At 47.2% G+C, this 23,914-nt stretch overlaps 1 long non-coding RNA gene across 2 annotated transcripts; it reads left to right on the top strand.

Moving 5' to 3' along the window:
* Nucleotides 1–12,647: 12,647 nt before the first annotated feature.
* On the top strand, nt 12,648–17,958 carry LOC125513185. Of its 2 annotated transcripts, XR_007285736.1 has the most exons (4): nt 12,648–14,164; nt 16,017–16,119; nt 16,885–17,260; nt 17,850–17,958. It is a non-coding gene; the product is annotated as an uncharacterized LOC125513185 (long non-coding RNA). The 2 variants fall into 2 exon arrangements; XR_007285735.1 differs by lacking the exons at nt 12,648–14,164; nt 17,850–17,958 and having other exon boundaries at nt 15,668–16,119; nt 16,885–17,251.
* The last annotated feature ends 5,956 nt before the right edge of the window (nt 17,959–23,914 follow it).

The raw sequence follows: 23,914 nt of genomic DNA, 5'->3' as shown, positions 1-23,914 counted from the left end.
TGGGGGGCGGTTGTCTTGCCAGATCTTTACATTTTCTTTTTTGAACACTAGATATTTACATCGTCTGATGATTTTTTAACTCACACACAAGTACACAAAAATATGATTTTTCAAACCGTTATGGTTAACTGTTGCATATACATCTAGTTCAAATTTGAATTACGGTCATTAAATGGTTAGAAAATCACTTAAATGTCTTTAAAAGGTCAAATGATCCCTGAAAATTTCCAAATTTTCACATGACAGTTGTATTAGTGCATGTTAAACATAGGAAAAAATTTGAAAGCCATAAGAGGAAGCTATCTCCCGTCCGCCAGCAAACATGCATTATTCCCTCTCGGAACCACGAACCTTCTAGTGAGTTGCCCCGGTTTGTGAGGGGTGTGTGTCCAAACTTTTGTCAAACAGGCCAATTTTTTTACCACATCATCTGGGTGGCATGACATTAAATCAAGCAAGGTTTCATGTTTTTCTGATCATTTTTTAATTTTTTGGAATTAAAATGCCATGGCATGCACTCCATGCATGTTCCCATGCCTTGACACCAATATGTTTGAAAATTCATTCGAATTTACTGCAGATGAAATTAACTCGCACACAAATACACAAAAATATGATTTTTCAAACCGTTTTGGTTAGGCATTACATGTAGATGTAGTTCAAATTTGAATTACGGTCATTAAATGGTTAGAAAATCACTTAAATGTCTTTAGAAGGTCAAATGACCCCCGAAATTTACCAAATTTTCACATGACAGTTGTATTAGTGCACGTTAAACGTAGGAAAAAATTTGAAGGCCATAAGAGGAAGCTATCTCCCGTTCATCATCAAACATGCATTGTTCTCTCTCGGAACCACGAACCTTCTAGCGAGTTGCTCCGGTTTGTGAGGGGCATGTGTCCAAATGTTTGTCAAACATGCCAATTTCTTTCCGACATCATCTTGGTGTCATGACATTACATCAACCAAGGTTTCATGTGTTTCTGATCATTTTTCTATTTTTTGAATTAAAATTCCATGTCACACCATGCATACGTATGCAGGTGTCCATGTTGTGAGACCAATATGTTTGAAAATTCCTTCTAATTTACTGCACATGGAATTAACTCGCACACAAGTACACAGATATGATTTTTCAAACCGTTTTGGTTAGGCGTTACATGTAGATGTAGTTCAAATTTGAATTACGGTCATTAAATGGTTAGAAAATCACTTAAATGTCTTTGAAAGGTCAAATGACCCTTAGAATTTTCCAAAATTTCACATTATAGTTCTAGTAGTGCACGTTAGACGTTGAAAAATTTGAAGGCCGTAAGAGGAAGCTATCTCCCATTCGTCATCAAACATGCATTGTTCTCTCTCGGAACCACGAACCTTCTAGTGAGTTGCTCCGGTTTGTGAGGGGTGTGTGTCCAAACTTTCGTCAAACATGTCAATTTCTTTACCACATCATCTTTGTGGCATGACTTTAAATCAAGCAAGGTTTCATGTTTTTCTAATCATTTTTTAATTTTTTGGAATTAAAATACCATGGCATGCACTCCATGCATGTGCCCATGCCTTGACACCAATATGTTTGAAAATTCCTTCGAATTTACTGCACATGGAATTAACTTGCACACAAGTACACAAAAATATGATTTTTCAAACTGCTATGGTCAGGCGTTGCATGTAGATGTAGTTCTAATTTGAATTCGGTCATTAAATGGTAAGAAAATCACTTAAATGTCTTTAAAAGGTCAAATGACCCCTGAAATTTACCAAATTTTCACATGACAGTTGTATTAGTGCACATTAAACGTAGGAAAAAAATTGAAGGCCGTAAGAGGAAGCTATCTCCCGTTCATCATCAAACATGCATTGTTCCCTCTCGGAACCACGAACCTTCTAGTGAGTTGCTCCGGATTGTGTGGGGTGCGTGTCCAAATGTTCGTCAAACATGCCAATTTCTTAACCACATCATATTGGTGGCATGACATTACATCAACCAAGGTTTCATGCGTTTCTCATCATTTTTCTATTTTTGAATTAAAATGCCATGTCACTCCATGCATACGTATGCATGTGTCAATGTCGTGAGACCAATATGTTTGAAAATTCCTTCTAATTTACTGCACATGGAATTAACTCGCACACAAGTACACATATATGATTTTTCAAAATGTTTTGGTTAGGCGTTGCATGTAGATGTAGTTCAAATTTGAATTACGGTCATTAAATGGTTAAAAAATCACTTAAATGTCTTTAAAAGGTCAAATGACCCCTAGAATTTTCCCAAATTTCACATTACAGTTGTAGTAGTGCACGTTAGACGTAGAAAAAATTTGAAGGCCGTAAGAGTAAGCTATCTCCCATTCGTCATCAAACATGCGTTGTTCCCTCTCGGAACCATGAACCTTCTAGCGAGTTGCTCTGGTTTGTGAGGGGTGTGTGTCCAAACTTTCGTCAAACATGCCAATTTCTCTACCACATCATCTTGGTGGCATGACATTACATCAACCAAGGTTTCATGTGTTTCTGTTTTTTTTTGGAATTAAAATGCCATGCCACTCCATGCATACGTATTGATGCATATGTGTCCATGTCGTGATACAAATATGTTTGAAAATTCCTTCTAGTTTACGGCACATGGAATTAACTCGCACACAAGTACACAAATATGATTTTCAAACCGTTTCGGTTACGCGTTGCATGTAGATGTAGTTCAAATTTGAATTACGGTCATTAAATGGTTAGAACATCATTTAAATGTCTTTAAAAGGTCAAACGACCCCTAGAATTTTCAAAAATTTCACATTACACTTGTAGTAGTGCATGTTAGATGTAGAAAAAAATTGAAGGCCGTAAGAGGAAGCTATCTCCCGTTCGTCATCAAACATGCATTATTCCCTCCCGAAACTACGAGCCTTCTAGTGAGTTGCTCCAGTTTGTGAGGGGTGTGTGTCCAAACTTTGGTCAAACATGCCAATTTTTTACCACATCATCTTGGTGGCATGACATTACATCAACCAAGGTTTCGTGTGTTTCTGATTTTTTTTTGTTTTTTTGGAATTAAAATGTCATGTCACACCATGCTTAATTATGTCATAGTCGTTAGACCAATATGTTTGGAAATTCCTTCCAATTTACTGCACATGGAATTAAATCGCACACAAGTACACAAAATATGAGTTTTCAAACCGTTATGGTTAGCTGTTGCATGTACATGTAGTTCAAATTTCAGTTACGGTCATTAAATGGCTAGACAATCACTTAAATGTCTTAGAAGGTCAAATGACCCCTGAAATTTTCCAAAATTTGACATGAAAGTTGTATTAGTACTAAAAAATTTCTCGTTCATTTAAAACACCATCCGTTGGCACTTTATTCCAAATTCGTCTTTCACAGCTAATAAAAATATCTACAACATCTCACATAGTTGTTTTCCAGGAACCTTTTGCGATGAAAATATCTGGATCTATTTAAGTCTCCCTCCTTAAGCTTCGTCGGCTCGTCTGCTCTAGTGACGGCAATCCCCGAATCCAAGAATCTAGATCCCCATTCCCGCACCCCCTTCTTGCAAAGATGACGCCGTGGAAACGCTTCGTGAAGGCCCGTACGATGGACGCGTCCCCCCCCGAGTGCCACCGCCTACGCCGAGAGTGCGGCCACCTACGCTGAGAGTGCCGCCGCATCCGCATTGAGTGCGGTCGCTTCCGCCGAGAGGGCGTCTGTGGAAGCCGACAGGGCAGAGACGGCTGCAGCCGCTGCTGTGACGGTGGCTGCAAATGCCGAGAGCGCTCGAGCTGCCGTTCGTGCCGCTGATATCGCCCTGGCCCGGGTCGAGGCCATCCACGCCAAGATCGAGGATGCACACGCCAGGATATTCCAGGCCACCTCAGACTCCAGCATGCAACCCATGTCTGAAAAGGCAGCGATGGCCATGGAGCACCTGCTTCCTCATGAGGTCGCCGAGCGGGAGCTGGAGATGCAGGAGGCGGCGGAGATTGAGGAGCGCCGGGAGGAGGAGTTGAGTGTGGCCGAGGTTGAGGTAGAGAAGAGTCTGTCCATCGAGGAATCGGCGGTGGAGTACCAACGCGAGCTCTGGCGCAGCCACTACTACGAGTACTACAACCTTGAGGGTAGCGCCGAGGACGAGGATGAGGACGCGGTCGACTTCAGCAGGGGGGACGCGGAGTCCACCAACAGCGGCATGTCGCCAAGACAAGTCATCGACGTCTCATCTCACACCGGCGATGCATAGGCCGGCGCGGCGGCGGATTTTTAATTATGCGTACTTAGGCTTTGTTTTTAATGCTGGTCTTTTGTTAGAGCAATGTTTAGGTCAACTGGCTCTATGTAATTACTGAAATTGCTCGATTCAGTAAGTGTGGTCTGTCTACTGTTATGCAATGACGTACCCAGGGAAACTTTCACCAAAATTTGAATTATCAAACTCATCCCATGCATGTAAAGCAGAAGAATGGTTTGTGATGCACACAATCATTCAAAGTGAATGGTCAGGCGGCACCACGCGCGTTCAAAGTGAATGTTCTCCTGCCTTGAGACCAAAATTTGAATTATCAAACTCATCCCATGCGCATAAAGCAGAAGAATCGTTTGCGATGCACACAATCGTTCAAAGTGAATGGCCCGGTGGCACCGCGCGCAAAGTTCCCTCCACATTTCCAAAATTTTGGCCTACCGCCAAAATATCTACCCACACCCCCTTCCCCACCCCCTTTTCTCCCCAACCACAAGTCACATTTCCCCTGTTTCCTCCTTCCTTCCTTGCTAAGCTATAGCCGCTTCCTCGCTCTCGCCGTCTCGCATCCTACCGCCGGGGTCGCCATGGTCTTCTTCAAAGACATCTCCAGCGGTTCCTTCTCCAGCGACTACTCCTTCACCACCCGAGTATGCCTCTCTTCTCTCTCTTGGGCTATGACTTGGAATGAAGGATTTTTACCCGGAGGTCGATTTGAGTCGTTTCTTCCTGTTGTAGCTCCCTAAGACCATCAGTGGCAACGAATGGAGCGGGGTGGCTGAAGATCTATCTGCTCGTTGTCACCATCAATCTCCATGTGTGAAGCTACTTGCGTTTGATTCTGTGGACATTGGGAGGAAGTTTCTAGCATGTGCAGAGAAGGTTAGACCATCTTCTGTTGTTACAAATCATTTGTTAGATGTGATTCGGACACTGTCATGGTCCCAACCCATTCATGCCACACCTTCAACCAAACGCATCCTAAGACAGTGTCACGGTTTGTACCTAGTATCTTAAATTGTTGCCATCTCATCAGTGGTGCCATTAGAAAATTATTTGGCACCACTTCAGCAGTTTGTGCAGCCAACTTTGGTCCACACATATGATCAGCCAAGCAGTAAAATACTAAATATTTATGGCACAAAGGAACTGGGCATCGGAGCAACTACGTGCTCCGGAGTCCGGGTCCCTGATTTTTTTTCCGCTGCATCAGCTCGCCAGTTCAGGGCACCGGTGCGAGATGTAGCAACAGTTGTCTTTACACCAGTTTTGGCATACATAGTGGATGGCCTTAGTGCTATTAGTTCTATGTTACTAAATTTGTGCATGTACACACCTGTTAGTATCAATTTGTTGTCATCCAAACACTGTCGCTATGCTATTGCAGTTATATTTACCTTCCCCATAAAATGTTCATTTTTTTATTTATTGTACATGAGTAAGAACTTGTAGTGTCGTTGTAGTTAATTATAGCTTCTGATGTTCCAGAATTTGGTTGTTGTCGCAGTACCAATTATTTCATTTGCACATTGATCTTTTGAGAAGATATGTCATAATTAACATGTTTCTTCAGTTTTTCAAAATAAGCATTGGTGATTTTCTATGTTGCTATAAACCCATTTCCCCTACAATTCTTACTGATCTAGTTTTAAATATTATAGGATGAACGGAAGTGTTCTTACTTGCAGTGGGTTGATCAAGAGTGGCCACAGTCTTTGAAGATGTGCCTCTCCTCTCCTCTGCTTCCTCCTGAAGCAGCTCAATTGCAGTCTGAATCTCAGTCACCTTCAGATCAAGATCATAGAATTTTGTTTCCATAATCCTCTCCAGGCTCTCCTGATTCTGAGTCAGGGTGGCCAAGCCCTTCTCAATCCTCAGTGTAGCTTGAATCAGAGAGCCTAAATGATCTTGCTTGCTCTTCAAGAAGACTCGAGATGCCTCTTCAACACTTGGCATCTGGGCAGCTTTCTCGGCCTTTTACTTGTGTCTCTTCTCCTGGACTTGAGCTGCTGATGGTTCTTCCTCATTCATCACAACAGTGTTGTATTCAAACTCAGGATATAGAGGTAGATGCTCCTTGTCCAGCAAGTAAGTCCCTGTGCCCATCTTAGAGTTGATGAGCTCCTGAATATGTGGAGCATATCCACAACTCCTCTTTTGATCAGCAACAGTCCTTTTGATCGTTACTACAATCAAGCTCATAACTTTGAACTTCTAGGGGACATCAAAAATTTGCAGCACGTTGATGGAGTGTTCTCGGATCATCTTGTGATCTCCTGACTTGGGTAGCAATGTGTGCCTTAAGATCCAGTTGATCGTAGGCAGACCAGACAACAAGAAATGCATAGATCCAAGCTTGTGAGTTTCCAAAGCCTTATCAGGGATCTCCTTGTACATGTTTGCCATTGAGTTGTGGTCTTTCTTCTTGGTGGCATACACATCCAAGTCATCTTCATGTGATTAGCTTGGCCCATTCATCAACTGTGGAGTGGTACCCGGTACCCTTAGACATTCAAACTATCTTCCCATCTGGATAGAAGTGGGCAGTGGAGTAGAACTGCATGATCAACTCATCATTCCATTTGGTGAGCTTTTGTCCAACCAATTCATCTACTCCACAAGCCTTAAAGCTGTCATACACTCCAGGGAAGTGATCTTCATTTTTCGGATGAACTCCCAGTCCACCCATTTCATGTCACACACTATGGGCTTCTTGTCAAGCAGAATGGTCTCATAGAAATCTTGTTGTTCCTTTGTATTGAACATGTAGTCAACTGCAGTCCTCCTCCTAACAGCATAGGGATCAGACTGTCTCCATAACATCAATCCTGCATCTTTCCTAATGTGCATGTCCTCAGCGACTGGATGAGCATCATTGTGGTGAGGAATTTTGGGCTTCAACTTCCTCAAAACATGAGAATCATCTTCTTCTTCTTCAGCTTCAGGCACTGGGGCCTTGTTCTTCTCCTCAGCAGGTATACTCCTGGTGTTCCTCTTGGGCTTTGGGGGTTTCTGAGCAGCAGCCTTGGGAGCAGATTTGGGCTTAGATGAAGCAGCCCCTGACTTGATTGCATCTCCCATAAGTTTCTGAGCCTTAAGAGTTGGTGCAACATCCTCTTCCTCCTCCTCTTATTCCGAATCTCTCATAATGGAGGATCTACCAAGTACTCTGGCAGTGGTCTTCTTGACCCTTTCTTTTCTCTTCTTTCCTTCTCCAGCAGCCTCTCCAGTTGGCTTGGAGGTTTTAGCAGTTGAGGCTCTATGTAACGCCCCGAGTCCGATACGCCAAGTGTCTTCCAGTTTTCGTTGTTGTTGCCTTGTCATTCGCTTGCGTGTTGCATCTTGCCATGTCATCATGTGAATTGCATCATCATGTTTTCAAAACTTGCATCCGCCCCGGCCTCCCCCCTTCCGTTGTCCATTCTGAGCCCAGTCACGCTTGCACGCGCCCGCGGCATGTCCGAAATAGTATTTTATAAGTGGCCGAAAAATGTTCTCGGAATGGGTTGAAAGTTGGCATGCGGTGTTGTTATGTTGTAGGTAGGCTAACGGCCAAGTTTCATCGCATTCGGAGTCTGTTTGACGCCCCAACGGATAACTATAGCGGCATTATATTCGGTCTAACGTCGGACGTTTTCGGTCTCCGAAAACCGTCATCAGGCTGCACTCTTTCTCATCTCTCCTCTCAGCCCAAGCCATCCTACACAGCCCACAAACCCCACCTAGTCCCCCCCTGTCCGGAGCCGCACGATCATGATCGGAGGCTCTGAAACGCTCCAAAACCCCTCCAAACCCTAATCTTAGCCTCCTTTCCTATTTAAACCCCCCTCTCCTTCCATTTTTGGCAGCCTCCTAACCCCCTCCTTGTTTTCCGCGCCGCCCCAACCATCAGCGCCGCCACTCCCCATCGTTTTCCGCATCGAGCCCCTCCTCCTCCGCCACTTGTCGGCGTCCCAGTGGCCGCGCCACCACCTGATCGCCGTTTCGGCCAACCAGGCGCCGCCACGTGCCCCCTACCCCACTCCCACCACCGCGCGCCCGCCCAGGCCCGGGAGAGGCCCGCCAAGCCCATCGGGGTCCGTTCCCGAGCCCGTGCACCATCGCCCGCGGCTCTCGCTCCCCGCCACCGCGCTCCCGCACCCGGTGCCCGCACCACCACGTCAGCCCCGCCGTCTCCGCCGCCTAGCGCCTGCAGCCTCGCCGCCCGCTCACCGGAGCGTTGACTCGTGCCGCCCCACGGCTCCACTGATCCCGTGCGTCGCTGAAACCCCCTTCAGGGATCCGCCGCCGCCACAACAGCCGAGGCAGCCTCGAGCTCGTCGCCGGAGCTCCACCGGTCCTCGTCGTTGCCGGGAATGAGCCCCTGGAGCCATATCTGGCCTCTACCGCCCCGGATCTGCCCGTTTCCACGCCTCATCATCGTTTCGCTCACCAGGGAGCCTTACACCGCCGCGCACCAACGTACCTGGCGGCCGGGTACAACGCCGCCTTGTCCCCTGCTCCGGGCTGGGAGGCGCTCACCGGTGCCCGTTGACCCAGCCGGCCCGCGTCCGTCCAACGCCAACGCATGGTCCGCGCCAGGCCCAGTGCCCCTTCCAGCCTCCCTCCTTTGTCGATCGGGCCTTGGCCCAGGGTGAGCCACCCCGCCATCTGTATGCTCCTGTTGTGGCCTAGTCCAGCAAATTTGGCCCGTTATGGGTTTTTTCCTGTTCCAGCGATTTTAGCGAATTATCCGTAGAATTTCAGAATTGCGGAAAACCCCCTAGCCTTCATGCATATAATTACTCATGAACCGTGCATCGGAATTAAACAAACTTTATATGTAAAATGCTTAGAATTTTGTGTAGATCAATAATATCCAACTTTCATGCATGTTTGAAATGTTTATAATGATGTTTGCATATAATTTACCTTATTGCCATGTTAAAATGATTTAATTCATAACTAATCAACCGTAGCTCGGATTTAAATAATCTTTATATGTAAATGGGGTAGAAAAATGCATAGATTAACATGATGTATTTACCTTGCATGCTTAATAACTCTAAAATTGTGTTTAGGGCAGAATAGTACCAAACCCATAAATTGCGCATGAGGATTTTTCCAGACTTGTTGCTTGTTGTTCCGGCCTCATTTAAACTTGCCTAGATATGTAGTTTTATTATGCTTCACCTCTTTGCCATGTGTAATCACATTTAACCTTGTTGGGTACATAATCGGGAGAGAACTAAATAAACAAATGTGGTGTTTCGTCAATATGCAACTCGTTGCATATTGAGCTCCACTTAACTTGTAGTATTGTTTGTGCACTTTGCCATGCCATGCCTCTTTAAACAGTACATGCATCATACTTGGTTGCGCATCATGTCATATTCATGTGATGGTTGTTTACTATGTTGCTTGCTTCTTTCCGGGTTATTTCTCTCGTTAGCTTCGGTTCCGTTCTGGAGTTGTGAGGATTTGTTCGACTCCGTCCATTTGTCTTCTTCATGGACTCTTCTTCCTTGCGGGATCTCAGGCAAGATGACCAAACCCTCGAAATCACTTCTATCTTTGCTTGCTAGTTGTTCGTTCTATCGCTTTGTTGTGCTACCTACCACTTGTTATATCATGCCTCCCATATTGCCATGTCAAGCCTCTAACCCACATTCCTAGAAAACCATTGTTTGGCTATGTTACCGCTTTGCTCAGCCCATCTTATAGTGTTGCTAGTTGTAGGTGAAGTTGAAGATTGTTCCATGTGGGAACATGGATGTGTTGGGATATCACAATATCTCTTATTTAATTAATGCATCTATATACTTGGTAAAGGGTGGAAGGCTCGGCCTTATTCCTGGTGTTTTGTTCCACTCTTGTCACCCTAGTTTCCGTCATACCGGTGTTATGTTCCTTGATTTTGCGTTCCTTACGCGGTTGGGTGTTATGGGAACCCCTTGACAGTTCGCTTTGAATAAAACCCCTCCAGCAAGGCCCAACCTTGGTTTTACATTTGCCTAACAACCTATTACCCTTCCCTTGGGTCGGCCAACCCGAGGGTCATCTTTATTTTAACCCCCCAGGCCAGTGCTTCTCTAAGTGTTGGTCCGAACTAGAGTCCTTTGCAGCGCCACCTTAGGAAACTTGAGGGCTGGTTTTAGTTGTACGGAGTGCCCATCCGGTGTTGCCCTGAGAATGAGATATGTGCAGCTCCTATCGGGATTGTCAGCACATCGGGCGGTCTTGCTGGCCTTGTTTTAGCATTTCGAAATGTCTTGTAACCGGGATTTCGAGACTGATCGGGTCTTCCCGGTAGAAGGAATATCCTTCGTTGACCGTGAGAGCTTGTGATGGGCTAAGTTGGGACACCCTGCAGGGTTTAAACTTTCAAGAGTTGTGCCCGCGGTTATGTGGCAGATGGGAATTTGTTAACGTCTGGTTGTAGAGAACTTGACACTTAACCTAGTTAAAATGCATCAACCGCGTGTGTAGCCGTGATGGTCTCTTTTCGGCAGAGTCCGGGAAGAGAACATGGTCTTGTGTTATGCTTGAACGTAACCCCTCCTCGCAGCCTCGCAGCCATGCTCTCCTCAGCCCACAAAAGCCCATCCCGCGCTGGCCCACCTGACCCCTTCAACCCTAGCCCGACCAAACCCCCCCTCTCGCTTCCCTGCTCGATCCCTCCAGCGCTGCCAGGAGTTCGATCCCCTCTCCCTCCCGTGAGTGCATCTCTCCCTCGATCCCTTACCTCGTCTCCCTCGCGCCGCCAGAGACAGCGAGCGCTCCTCGCTCGAAACTCCCCGATCCCCATCTCTCCCTCCTCTCGCTCTCCTCGCAACGCACCAGAGAGAAGCCCCGCTCCTTCCTCACGTCGCCTCTGCTCAACCCCGAGCACCCGAGGCGTTTTTCCCGCTTGCCTCCTCCGAGCACCGCGTCTTGCCAGTCTCCTCTGCCCGCGAGGTTGCTACCGGTGAACCTGGTCGCCATGGCGCCTCCTCGTCGGCAAGCCGTCCAGGTCCCGATGCCCCTTCACCGTTGACGACCAGCCCCATCGCCCGCTGCTTCCTGCGTTGAGGAGCCCCACCGCGCCAAGTCCCTGTGCTCGCGCCTCCTGCCCCACCGGCCATCTCCGCCGTTCTCGCCCTGGATCCGGCCAGAAACGCCCATTCCCGGTGCCGCTGGACCGCTGCTTCGTTCATCCTCTCGCAAGCCGTCATGGCATGCAGGAACCCTGGTTCCTCTTGCATCCGACGTGCCCTGCCTAGGCCTCCTGTTCACGTTGACCGGAAGACCGCAAGAGACCTCTCTGTCGCCTACATGCAATGTTGGTCAACGGAATGATGCACGGCATGTACCAGGTCAAGGAGGACCGCCAAGTTCGTCTTTCGATGTCTCCGAAATCGCCAAGTACCATGACCCGCTAGGCCAACGACACCCGAGCGAGTGCTTCCGGCCGAGACATTTGTGTGGCTACGTTTTGGACACGCCAAGTCCCTCGGGTCGGATGCGTCAAGACCGCCCCGGTTGTTGCCAGGTACCACGACCCTGGAGTCCTCGGACCCGTCAAGTACCACTATGAGATATGCAACTACTTCCACGATGATACGAGAACAACTACCGCCGTTGAAGGCCGTCAAGTGAACAACTACCGTCGACGTGTACGACTACTTCGTGAACGTGTACCCAACGACCCCGGAGACCTATGTTGCGCCAAGTACCCCTCGTTAACCCGAACATCTACAGGAAAACGTGTACCACTTCCGTCGAGGACCGATAGTGCCACTACTTCTACTACCATCGTGGAACGACTACTTCCACTACAAACGTCCCGAGAATGTCTACTTCCCCTACACCGCATCGAACTCGAACCCCTCCGATAACGCACGCTTCGAAGGTATAACCCCGATACGACCGCGCGTGAACGAATGCATGTGTGATGTATGAGATGCTCGTGCTTGCTCCGTGCTCGAATTGTCGGTGCACGTTGCCCCTCTTTTGCCTTGTCACCGTCGTCGACCCATGGGAACCCGGTAACCGGGATCACCCCACCATCTTTCGCACGCTCCCGTCATTTTTCCTTTTGCACCGGTATCTCCATGAGCTATCGGAACCAATATGTTGCCATGGCATCATTTCCGTTTCGTCGCCGTGGCACCCCTTTCTTTCTACCACGGTGACAAAATGCTTCATAAAATGCTCTTATCAACATTTTCATAAATATCGCATAAAACTTGCACATGTCATTCGCATCATGATAATCTCTCCCTAATAATAAAGCGCAGATTGAGTCTCGGGGTTCACCGTCGCGGTGTTTTTGCAAAACACACCCTGTGATTTCGGGTAATTAACCTGCAGTCCACGATTAAGTGAATAACGTTTTGTTCAGCATGTTTGTCAGAAAAACATCTCATTTTTTACATAATCGGCCCGCAGTCCATCAACATCTCTTTCTTCCTGAGTCAGGTTCCGAGCGAGATGGGGTCGCGATGCAGACAATGCTGGGCGCGGCGGCGGCGATCTCCAGCCAGATCCGGTCGAGGAGTCGAGGCAGGGGCCGGATCCTGTTCAGGGGACGGCGTGGAGGCGATCTACAAATCGCGGGAGGAGGTCAGGCGACGGGGCTTCAACTCCAAGTTCATGGCGGCGGCGTTCCTCCCCGGTTCCGACCGAGATGGGGAGCTCCGGCGGAGTCTCTCCATGGATAAGGTGGCGCTGCACCTGTGAGAGACAGAGGGAAGGAGAGGGCACGAGAAGCAGCGGGGAAGTTCTGGTGGTGCCCGTCGCCTGCAACAGCTCTCTTGAGTACGTCCAGAGAGAGATGAGAGAGAGCCGGGAGGAAGAAGGAAAGGAAGGAGACTTCAGGAAGGGGCAGCGGGATCCTGCAGGGCTGGGTTGGAGCCCCGTGGTAGCTTGCTCTGGTGGTGCTACTACTGTTGTTGGACGGCAGCCGATGGGACAAGGCCTAGGTAAGAGGAAAAACATGTGTTGCATCGACACATTTGATGCAGAGCGGCCACTGTAAGTTCCTCTCCCTTCTCTAATTAGTATTGAGATTCCATTGATATTTGATGGAGAGCAGCCACCAAAAGTTCCTCTTTTGATGCACCGAAAACAGCTCTCTCTCTCTCTCTAATTTATTCTCAGCTATAGAATGACGTGTATCTATGCTACTTGCTAATGTGATGGATAATGCATGTGGATTGATTCATGAATTAGCAAAATATTTCATGTGAGATGTGCTAGAGAACGGTTTTGATCTAATTGAATAATACGAAGTATTTTAGTTCTGATGGTAATAGACGAGCAACTTCAGTTGTATTTGATTTCAGTTTTTGTTTTTCAGTATATGTTGGTCAAGATTCAACTTTGTTTATGTCCATGTTTTGCTGGTATAATGTATCATCAAGCTTTCTTTTTATATGATGATACTGTGTAAATCAGCATATGGATGTGCAAAATATTCTTAGGGGCATTAGCCTAGACAAGGATGTTGATGGTTTACATCCCTTAAACATTGGTAATGTTGCCCTCAGAAGCTGGAAACCTGTGATTGTTTCTTGTGCTACAATATGGATTTATCTCATGGAAAGCACGTGTGGTGAAAGAAAGTCATTAGCCAATCCTACAATGTTTTGGTTTATTTTTCGGATAGTCCTTTTTGACTGATTAATCATGTGTGACGTTTCATGCAGTGATCTGTCCTAACCAGGAAGACAATGCTGAGGTAGTACAGGTTACATCTATGTTCAGAGATGAGGCTAAGATAAAAGATGCTCATAGTTAGTTCATAGTTTGATTTCATGAGGAATCCATAGGGTGGCGGATGTTTGCTATGAGGTGGTGTATGTACGTGCTGCACCTCATGGCCGTGCCATGCTTCCTGCAAGCCAATTTACTGCTTCTTCCGAGGTCATATAGTGATGAAATGGCACCGAGAATCTAAAGGTTAGTAATTCTATTCTATTATTCTTCTCTATTAAGAACAATGTTATTTTTCATGATTTAGTGACTGCTAAGTGCTAATAAATTAATTCAATCATATTGGGCCATCTGTTATAGAGCTAAACGAACCATCTGAAGTGGGATGCATTGCATTTTCCCAACAGAATTTACAGTAGCACCAAGAAGGGTTGCGTCCATCATCCTCATCATGTCCGATCTAGGCCGCCAGAGCACCAAGTCGCTGGCCTATTCTAACAAGTCTAGGCCCTCGAGGCATCCCTTCTGGCCGTGGAAGGAGACCCCGATCTGTAGGAGCGACGAGTATGGTCCCGTAATTAATAACAAGACTCTCCTCTATCCATCTGCATAACTCCCATGAAGAAAAATCTCTAAACTCCAGTAACCACCTTTATGTCGATCTAAGCGGTGGAGAGTTTGGTATGGTGGCAAATCAAGCAACTGCAGATGGAGTCATTCCATGTTACTGCATTGAGTTAGCATACATGGCATGGATGATAGATCAAACCCAAGTGATTTGGATTCTCATGCTGGCACCTTCTCACAGTCGTGAACATCCGTGAGTGAATTTGGTTATATAGAACAAAATCTAAGAGTTGACCAAATGAAATTGGTATTTTCTTGAACTGAACGACACACATCTATCCCTAATAATAAAGCATGGATTGACTCCGTGGGTTCACTGTCACAATACGTTTTCTTCTTGTAAATTTACGCTTTCATCAATTTATAAAATATATAAACAAGGTGGTACTAATTCGGGGAACCACGTCGTGTGCATCAAACAATCCAAACAATCCCCGCCACTGCGCTTCGGCCCAGTAAATCAGGCCCACATGCCCGTTTGCAGCCCAACAAATAATGGCGCAACCACCCGAGCTAGCTCTCCCTCTCCTCCCGATCTCAGCCGCCACGAGGCGACCGACCCCGGCGACGCTCGATCTGGTGCTGCACCGGCCGCCGGTCGACGCCGGCGAGGATTTGTGCCCTCTCCCGACCCACGTCTCTCTCTCGCAAAATAGGATTGGGCGCCGCCGCCGTTTTCCTGGTTGAAGGCGGCCAGAGCGCCGCACGGGAGGCCTTTGTCGAGCGAAGCCCTGGATCACGGCGTTCCCGCGGAGGGACAGGGCGGCGGATTCAAGGATGGGCGCGACAGGCGGAGCTCTGTCCTCCTTTGTCCTGTCCCATCGAGCACTGGATCGAAGAAGCATCAGCTCCTCCCACCTCCATCCCGTCTCCTCTCCTACATCGGCCACACCACGCCGCGCTCGTGGAGCGGAGTCGCAGAAGCACGACGCCGACTGTGGCGGAGTGAGGAGAGCTCGTCCGGTCGTCTTGTCCCTCCAAGGCAGGATCAGGCCCAACCTCCACGCCACCAGCTCCACCCCATATCTCTTGCCTTTCAGGTCAGTTTCAGGTCCGCTTAAAAGTTTCAGGTTAGCTCATCTAAAAGCAGTTTCAGGTTAGTCCGCATAATTTAGTTACAAGTGTTATTTGGTTGACTGTCGTTGTTACTTATTCTATCTGAATCTAAAGGTTCCATGTTTCTGACAAAACAATGGCTGATTTGCTAGATGTAGAGCGCAAGCTAAATGATACAGGCCCTGCTGTGAAAACCAACGGGTCTCTTCTTTTACAAGCTTTTGCTACAGTTGAATTACTCAATATGTGTGTGTGTTTTATATCATCTGGTGATCAAGTTTTAATGTATCTTGATGAAATGTAGACCTTTGTAACATATTTGCACCTTTGGAGTAACATATGATGTCCTTTATCAGTATGGCTGATCCTTCACCCTTATTTCCTCTACTTGTTGATATGTGTCTGCTGGAACAAGCTGGTTCAATGGTGCCTTCAGCAAAGTCGCCGAGGCTGGTCATGTTGCCGGCTCAAGAACAACAGAAAAGTCCCAGATAGTTGTGTCAAATATATCAACCAAAGTAAGTCAATAATAAATTTTACTTGGTAAACTAATGACCAGAAAGATAATCAGTGCCATTAAAGACATGTAGAAACACTAAAGAGCTGCATTCTACACTTATTGTGTAGTCCAAACTGCGATGAAGCAGAACTTTATTTGCATTATGGTCAATAGGCATGCCCAGTAAACATACCTTTGAAACATCCTCTTGCTGCTGCCAGTGCACACATGATTCTCAAGTTTGGGAGCTAACCGATCATAGTTCTAGCGTTAGGTGCTACTCTCTTCCCCTGAACATTAGCAAGCCAACATCATATTCTTGCCTGCAGATAGTAGAGCCAGTCCTGATCCCTGATTAGAATTCAATCATTTAGATAAACTCCCAATTAAGAGACAAACACCTAGCAAGGGATATAGAGTCGAGTGCTGGAACAATTGGTCCATTCAGTCATAGTTTTTTTTTTCTATTCACTCTAGGACATATATGTTTTGAGATATTTGCAGAATATATGATGCTGTGATAAAAATAGTGCCGTTGCTCGCTGCTTTTTTTTAGCTTTTGGCAACATAAGTGGCATTTCGGAAGGTAATTTCTTTTTTGCATAGCTCCACGAGTAAATGTGCTTTTGAAAAGTCTTTCTTTAGCGAATCTACATGCACATTTTCTCATTCTTTGCGGTATATTATTTCAAATAGTGTGGTTTATTTGCAAGCTTACTGTGTCACAACATTGTTTGCTGCTTCTCATTGTCCAATTCCTCTTTTTTTCCTCTTGCTGTAATAGGGACCTGCTGTCGTTGCTTGAGCTTGTTGAGTTTGTTCTGGGAGCTCCTCTTCCTGGGGAAAATCTGTTGGAAACCTTGAGCAAGCATCTAATGTTGGCTGTGTCATCAAGCTTTGGCTTGTAACTGTGTATTTCTCTCCTTCTCATCTTCTTCTTTGAGGAGGTTTATTTTCAGGGAGTGTTGACAGATTTGGTAGAGGATCTAAATTTTCTTTAGAATTTTAGAACCACTACCCTTTTTAGTGTCGGTGTTCAGTTGATTATAGATGATAGTGACATTTTGGACCATGGTCCTGGTTCGGTGTGGTTTCATGATTGTCATACAGTACACTAAATTTTCTGAGTATTGCACAAGCCTGAGTAAATATGGGTCGAGGTAATCTAACCTTATACTACATATTCAATTAATACACGTTCTTATTGAAAAAGATATACCAAATACCATTTTGTAATGGATAGCACATTTTTAAATAATGGACATAACAATTAACGCTTTCCTTGTAGTGAAGAACAACTGTGTTTGCACATACAATTTTCACTTAATTTGAGGACATGTCCAATTTTTCTCCCGTTGCAATGCACGGGCATAAGTGCTAGTAACATTTAAATGTTTAAAATTGTTGTTGCACCAAATTGATAAATGCATATGGGGATTTACCAGAATTGTTGTTTGTTATTTCCAGCCTCATTTAAACTTGCCTAAATGTTTAGTTTACTTATGCTCCACCTTTTGCCATGTTTAACAATATTTAATATTGTTGGGTACATAAACGGGAGAGAACTAAATAAGCCATGTGGTGTTTTGTCAATATGCAACTCATTGCATATTGAGCTCCACTTAACTTGTAGTTTTGCTTGTGCACTTTGCCATGCCATGCCTCATTAAATCGGATATGCATCATACTTGATTGTGCATCATGCCATGTTATGCTTGCTTGTTTACTATGTTGTTTGCTTCTTTTCAGGTTGCTTTCCTCGTTAACTTCGGTTCCGTTCCGGAGTTGTGAGGATCCGTTCAACTACGTCCGTTTGTCTTCTTCATGGACTCGTTCTTCTTCCTTGTGGGATCTCAGGCAAGATGACCATATCCTCGAAATCACTTTTATCTTTGCTTGCTAGTTGCTCGCTCTATTGCTATGCCGCGATACCTACCACTTGATATATCATGCCTCCCATATTTCCATGTCAAACCTCTAACCCACCTTTTCCTAGCAAACCGTTGTTTGGCTATGTTACCGCTTTGCTCAGCCCCTCTTATAGCGTTGTTAGTTGCAGGTGAAGATGGAGTTCGTTCCATGTTGGAACATGGATTTTGTTTGGGATATTATAATATCTCTTATTTAATTAATGCATCTATATACTTGGTAAAGGGTGGAAGGCTCGGCCTTATGCCTGGTGTTTTGTTCCACTCTTGCCGCCCTAGTTTCCATCATGCCGGTGTTATGTTCCTTGATTTTGCGTTCCTTACGCGGTTGGGTTATAATGGGAACCCCTTGACAGTTTGCCTTGAATAAAACTTCTCCAGCAATGCCCAACCTTGGTTTTACCACTTGCCACCTAAGCCTTTTTCCCTTGGGTTCTGCAGACTCGTTGGTCATCTTTATTTTAAACCCCTGGGCCAGTGCTCCTCTGAGTGTTGGTCCAAAACAGAGCCACATGCAGCACCACCTTGGGAAAACTTGAGGGTTGGTTTAGTTGTACATAGTGTTCATCCGGTGTGCCCTGAGAACGAGATATGTGCAGCTCCTATCGGGATTTGTCGGCACATCCGGGCGGCTTTGCTGGTCTTGTTTTACCATTGTCGAAATGTCTTGTAACCAGGATTCCGAGTTTGATCGGGTCTTCTTGGGAGAAGGAATATCCTTCATTGACCGTGAGAGCTTGTGATGGGCTAAGTTGGGACACCCCTGCAGGGTTTGAACTTTCGAAAGTCGTGCCCGCGGTTATGGGCAGATGGGAATTTGTTAATGTCTGGTTGTAGAGAACTTGTCACTTAACTTAATTAAAATGCATCAACCGCGTGTATAGCCGTGATGGTCTCTTCTCGGCGGAGTCCGGAAGTGAACACGGTGTTGTGTTATGCTTGAACGTAAGTAGTTTCAGGATCACTTCTAGTTCACGACCGTGCTTTGCTTCTCTTATCGCTCTCATTTGCGTAAGTTAGCCACCATATATGCTAGTGCTTGCTGGAGCTCCACCTCACTACCTTTTCCTACCTATAAGCATAAATAATCTTGATCACGCGGGTGTGAGATTGCTGAGTCCTCGTGACTCACAGATACTTCCAAACAGTTGCAGGTGCCGATGATGTCAGTGCAGGTGACGCAACCCAGCTCAAGTGGGAGCTCGATGAAGATGGTGTTCGTTGTGTTGTTTCGATTCTAGTTGATCAGTAGTGGAGCCCAGTCGGGGCGATCGGGGATCTTTTGCATTAGGGGTTGTCTTCTTTTATTTTGGTTCCGTAGTCGGACCTTGATTGTATTCTGGATAATGTAATGCTATATTTATGTATTGTGTGAAGTGGCGATTGTAAGCCAACTCTTTACCCCTTTCTTATTCAGTACAAGGGATGTGTAAAGATTACCCCTCTTGCGACATGCCCACAATGCAGTTATGCCTCTAAGTCATGCTCCGACACGTGGGAAATATAGCCGCATCGTGGGTGTTACAAGTTGGTAATCAGAGCCTTCCCTGACTTAGGAGCTGTAACACCCCGTATGTAACCTGCCATATTTGTATTCCAACTCTTGCCATTTCCGGCACTAAGTTATGATATTTCCTCATTGTCGGATTTTTTGTCTTCGTGTTGTTGTCTTTGTCATGCATCTCATATCATGTCATCATGTGCATCGCATTTGCATACGTGTTCATCTCATGCATCCGAGCATTTTCCCTGTTGTCCGTTTTGCATTCCGACGATGCTATGTCCTCAGGTGCCCCTTTCTACCTCTTTTCCTGTGTGGGTATTAAACGTTTTCGGATTGGACCAAGGCTTGCCAAGCGGCCTTGGTTTATTACCTATAGATCGCCTGTCAAGTTTCGTGCCATTTGGACTTCGTTTGATACTCCAACGGTTAACCGAGGAGCCGGGAAGGCCTCGTGTGTGTTGCAGCCCAACACCCCTCCAAAGTGGCCCAAAACCCACCTAAACCCCCTCCATCATCTAGGTCGTTCGATCACGATCGCGTGGCCGTAAACCGTGCTCAATTTGGAGCCTCCTAGCTACTCCTACCTATAAAAAAGGCTACACCCCCGAAAATTCCGGATCCCTTCCAACCCTAGACCTAGCTCTGCTCCTCTCCGCACGTCGGACGTGTCCGGTCCGATCCGGACATCGCCACCGCCACCAATCACGCGCCGCCACCTGTCGTCACCGCGCGGCCCGCCGGAGCCCATCGCGGGCCCTCCTCGGCCCGAAGCCGCGCGCCGCCCGTGCCATCGCCCCGTCGCCGTCCGCGCCCGCCGGCGCCGCTCAGCTCGCCGCGCCACAGCCCCGATCCGCCCCACGCCGCCTCGTCGCTGGTGGCCGCCCCGCGCCGCCCCGACCCGCCGCCACATCGCCTCGCCGCGCCGCCGCAGGAGCTCGTCGGCGCCGTCCCCGACCCCGGATCCGCCGCCTCCTCCCTCGCCGGCTTCTCCCTCCAAGTCCGGCGACCTCAAGCTCCCTCTCCGGCAAACCTTGGTCCGTGCGCCGCGAGGAACCCTAGATCTGGATCGGGTTGACTTTTTGCCTCCAGGGAAGGCCAATGTAATTGCTGACGCATTGAGCAGGAAGGCTTACTGCAACAGTTCGATTATCAAGCCCTACTAACCAGAGCTTTGTGAAGCTTTCCGCAAACTTAATCTCCAAGTTGTTCCTCAAGGATTCCTTGCCAACCTCCAAGTCTCTCCTACTTTGGAAGACCAGATTCGCGAGGCTCAACTTCTTGATGCTATGGTGAAGAAGGTGAAGATTGGGATTGCCAAGAGTCAACCCAAGTACAAGTGCTATCGCCTTGATGACAAGGATACTCTATTCTTCGAGGATCGCATTGTTGTTCCTAAAGGTGACCTTCGTAAAGTCATTATGAACGAGGCTCACAATTCACTCCTCTCTATTCACCCTGGAAGTACAAAGATGTACCAGGACCTCAAGCAGTTGTATTGGTGGACTCGAATGAAGCGCGTGATTGCTCAGTTCGTGAACGAATGTGATGTTTGCAGAAGAGTGAAAGCAGAACACCAACGACCAGCTGGTCTCCTCCAACCTCTTGCCATTCCAGAATGGAAGTTTGACCATATTGAGATGGACTTCGTGACTAGATTTCCAAAGTCCAAGCATGGCAATGATGCTATCTTTGTTGTCATCGACAAGCTCACCAAAGTGGCTCATTTTCTTCCTATCAAAGAATCTATCACAGCAGCTCAGTTGGCATAGCTATATACCTCCAGGATTGTCTCTCTGCACGACATTCCGTAGTTGATATCTTCAGATCGTGGCAGCATCTTCACCTCTAAGTTCTGGGATTCTTTTCAGAAGGCTATGGGCACCAACATTCGCTTCATCACAGCTTTTCATCCCCAAACCAGTGGCCAAGTCGAGCGAGTAAATTAGATTCTTAAAGATATGCTCAGGGCTTGTGTCATCTCTTTCGGCATGAAGTGGGAAGATTGTCTTCCATATGCCGAGTTCTCCTACAACAACAGTTTCCAAGCGAGTTCGGGCAAACCCCCATTCGAGATTCTCTATGGCAGGAAGTATCGTACTCCTCTTAGCTGGTCAGAGATGGGTGAACGTCAACTTCTTGGAAATGACTTCATCATAGAGGCTGAAGAAATGTGCAAAGTCATTCATGAAAATCTCAAAGCCGCGCAATCGCGCCAGAAGAGTTACTATGATAGCAAGCATAGTGACTTGGCTTTCGAGATCGGAGACCATGTCTACCTCCGCGTCTCTCCAATGAAAGGTACTCGTCGCTTCGGTATAAAAGGGAAGCTTGCCCAGAGATACGTGGGTCCTTTCAAGATCATCGGCAAAAGAAGCGATCTCACCTATCAACTTGAGCTTCCCTCCAACTTTGCAAACGTGCACGATGTGTTTCACGCGTCTCAACTCCGCAAGTGTTTCAAGACTCCTGACCGCACCGTCAACTTCGAAGAGATTGATCTCCAAGAAGACCTGTCTTATCATGAGCACCCCGTTGCTATTCTTGAAGAAACTGAGCGCAAGACTCGCAACAAGTCTATCAAATTCCTGAAAGTCAAGTGGTCACATCATTCCGACCGTGAAGCCACCTGGGAACGCGAGGACCACCCCAGTTCTGAGTACCTGGAGTTTTTCCAATCCTAGATCTCGGGACGAGATCCTTTCGTAGTGGTGGAGTGTTGTAACACCCCGTATGTAACCTGCCATATTTGTATTCCAACTCTTGCCATTTTCGGCACTAAGTTATGGTATTTCCTCGTTGTCGGGTTTTTTGTCTTCATGTTGTTTTTTCTTTGTCATGCATCTCATATCATGTCATCATGTGCATCGCATTTGCATACATGTTTGTCTCATGCATCCGAGCATTTTCCCTGTTGTCCGTTTTGCATTCCGGCGCTCCTATTTCCTCCGGTGTCCCTTTCTACCTCTTTTCGTGTGCGGGTATTAAACGTTTTCGGATTGGACCGAGGCTTGCCAAGCGGCCTTGGTTTACTACTGGTAGACCACCTGTCAAGTTGCGTGCCATTTGGACTTCGTTTGATACTCCAACGGTTAACCGAGGAGCCGAGAAGGCCTCGTGTGTGTTGCAGCCCAACACCCCTCCAAAGTGGCCCAAAACCCACCAAAACCCCCTCCATCATCTATGTCGTTCGATCACGATCGCGTGGCCGCAAACCGTGCTCAATTTGAAGCCTCCTAGATCCTCCTACCTATAAAAAAGGCCACACCCCCGAAAATTCTGGATCCCTTCCAACCCTAGACCTAGCCCCGCTCCTCTCCGCGCGCCGGACGTGTACGCTCCGCGTCGGACATCGCCGCCGCCACCTGTCGCCACCGCCTCCTCCCACCGCGCGGCCCGCCGGAGCCCATCGCAGGCCCTCCCCGGCCCGAAGCCGCGCGCCGCCCGCGCCATCGCCCCGTCGCCGTTCGCGCCCGCCGGCGCCACCCAGCTCGTCGCGCCGCCGCCCTGATCCGCCCCGCGCCGCCTCGTCGCCGGTGGCCGCCACCCCGCGCTGCCCCAACCCGCCGCCACATCGCCTCGACCCGCCGCCACATCGCCTCGACGCGCCGCCGCATGAGCTCGTCGGCGCTGTCCCCGACCCCGGATCCGCCGCCTCCTCCCTCGCCGGCTTCTACCTCCAAGTCCGGCGACCTCAAGCTCCCTCTCCGGCAAACCTTGGTCCGTGCGCCGCGAGGAACCCTAGATCTGGATCGGGTTGACTTTTTGCCTCCATTTTAGTATTTTTGCATATCTTCATCGCATCATAACTCTCCAACCGTGGCTCCGTTTTGGGCGTGTAGCATATCAAATTGTTCGTCTCGACGAGTACTTCATTTCATTCCATTGCACCATGTTCATTTGAGTTCATCTTGATGCCCTAAATGCTGTTCCAAGAGTGCTAGTTTATATTAGTTTCAGATCCTTATCAGGAATTGGACATTTGTCATTTTTGCCATGTTTAGTGTGTGCCTCCTATGAACTTGAGCCCTACATGTGTTTTGAAGTATGCCATGCCATCTTTACAGGGGTGTATGCCATGTATTTTTGTGATCTTTGTGGTGACTAGCACAAGCATGCAAAGTAGCCCTCTTAATGTTGCTGATTTTAGGGACTTAGAAATATTCTAAGTCATTGCCCTGATAATATTTTATGCCATGTATTCATGTTGCTACAGAGTGATCCATGCCTCTTTTGAGCATGATCAGTAAGGATGTTTTGTAAATATTGTGGTGCTCTATCCATCCATGTCTTTGTTGGCAATTATGGAGCACCCTAGCTTGACTCAATCGAGCTCTACTTTTGCTATAAAATGTTCCTGGCAGAATGTTCACATGTTAAGCATT

The sequence above is a fragment of the Triticum urartu genome, chromosome 6, assembly GCF_003073215.2.
Source record: "Triticum urartu cultivar G1812 chromosome 6, Tu2.1, whole genome shotgun sequence".
In the NCBI taxonomy this organism is placed as follows: domain Eukaryota; kingdom Viridiplantae; phylum Streptophyta; class Magnoliopsida; order Poales; family Poaceae; genus Triticum; species Triticum urartu.
Note: the sequence above shows the minus strand (reverse complement) of the source record. Positions and strands in the feature narration are given on the sequence as shown.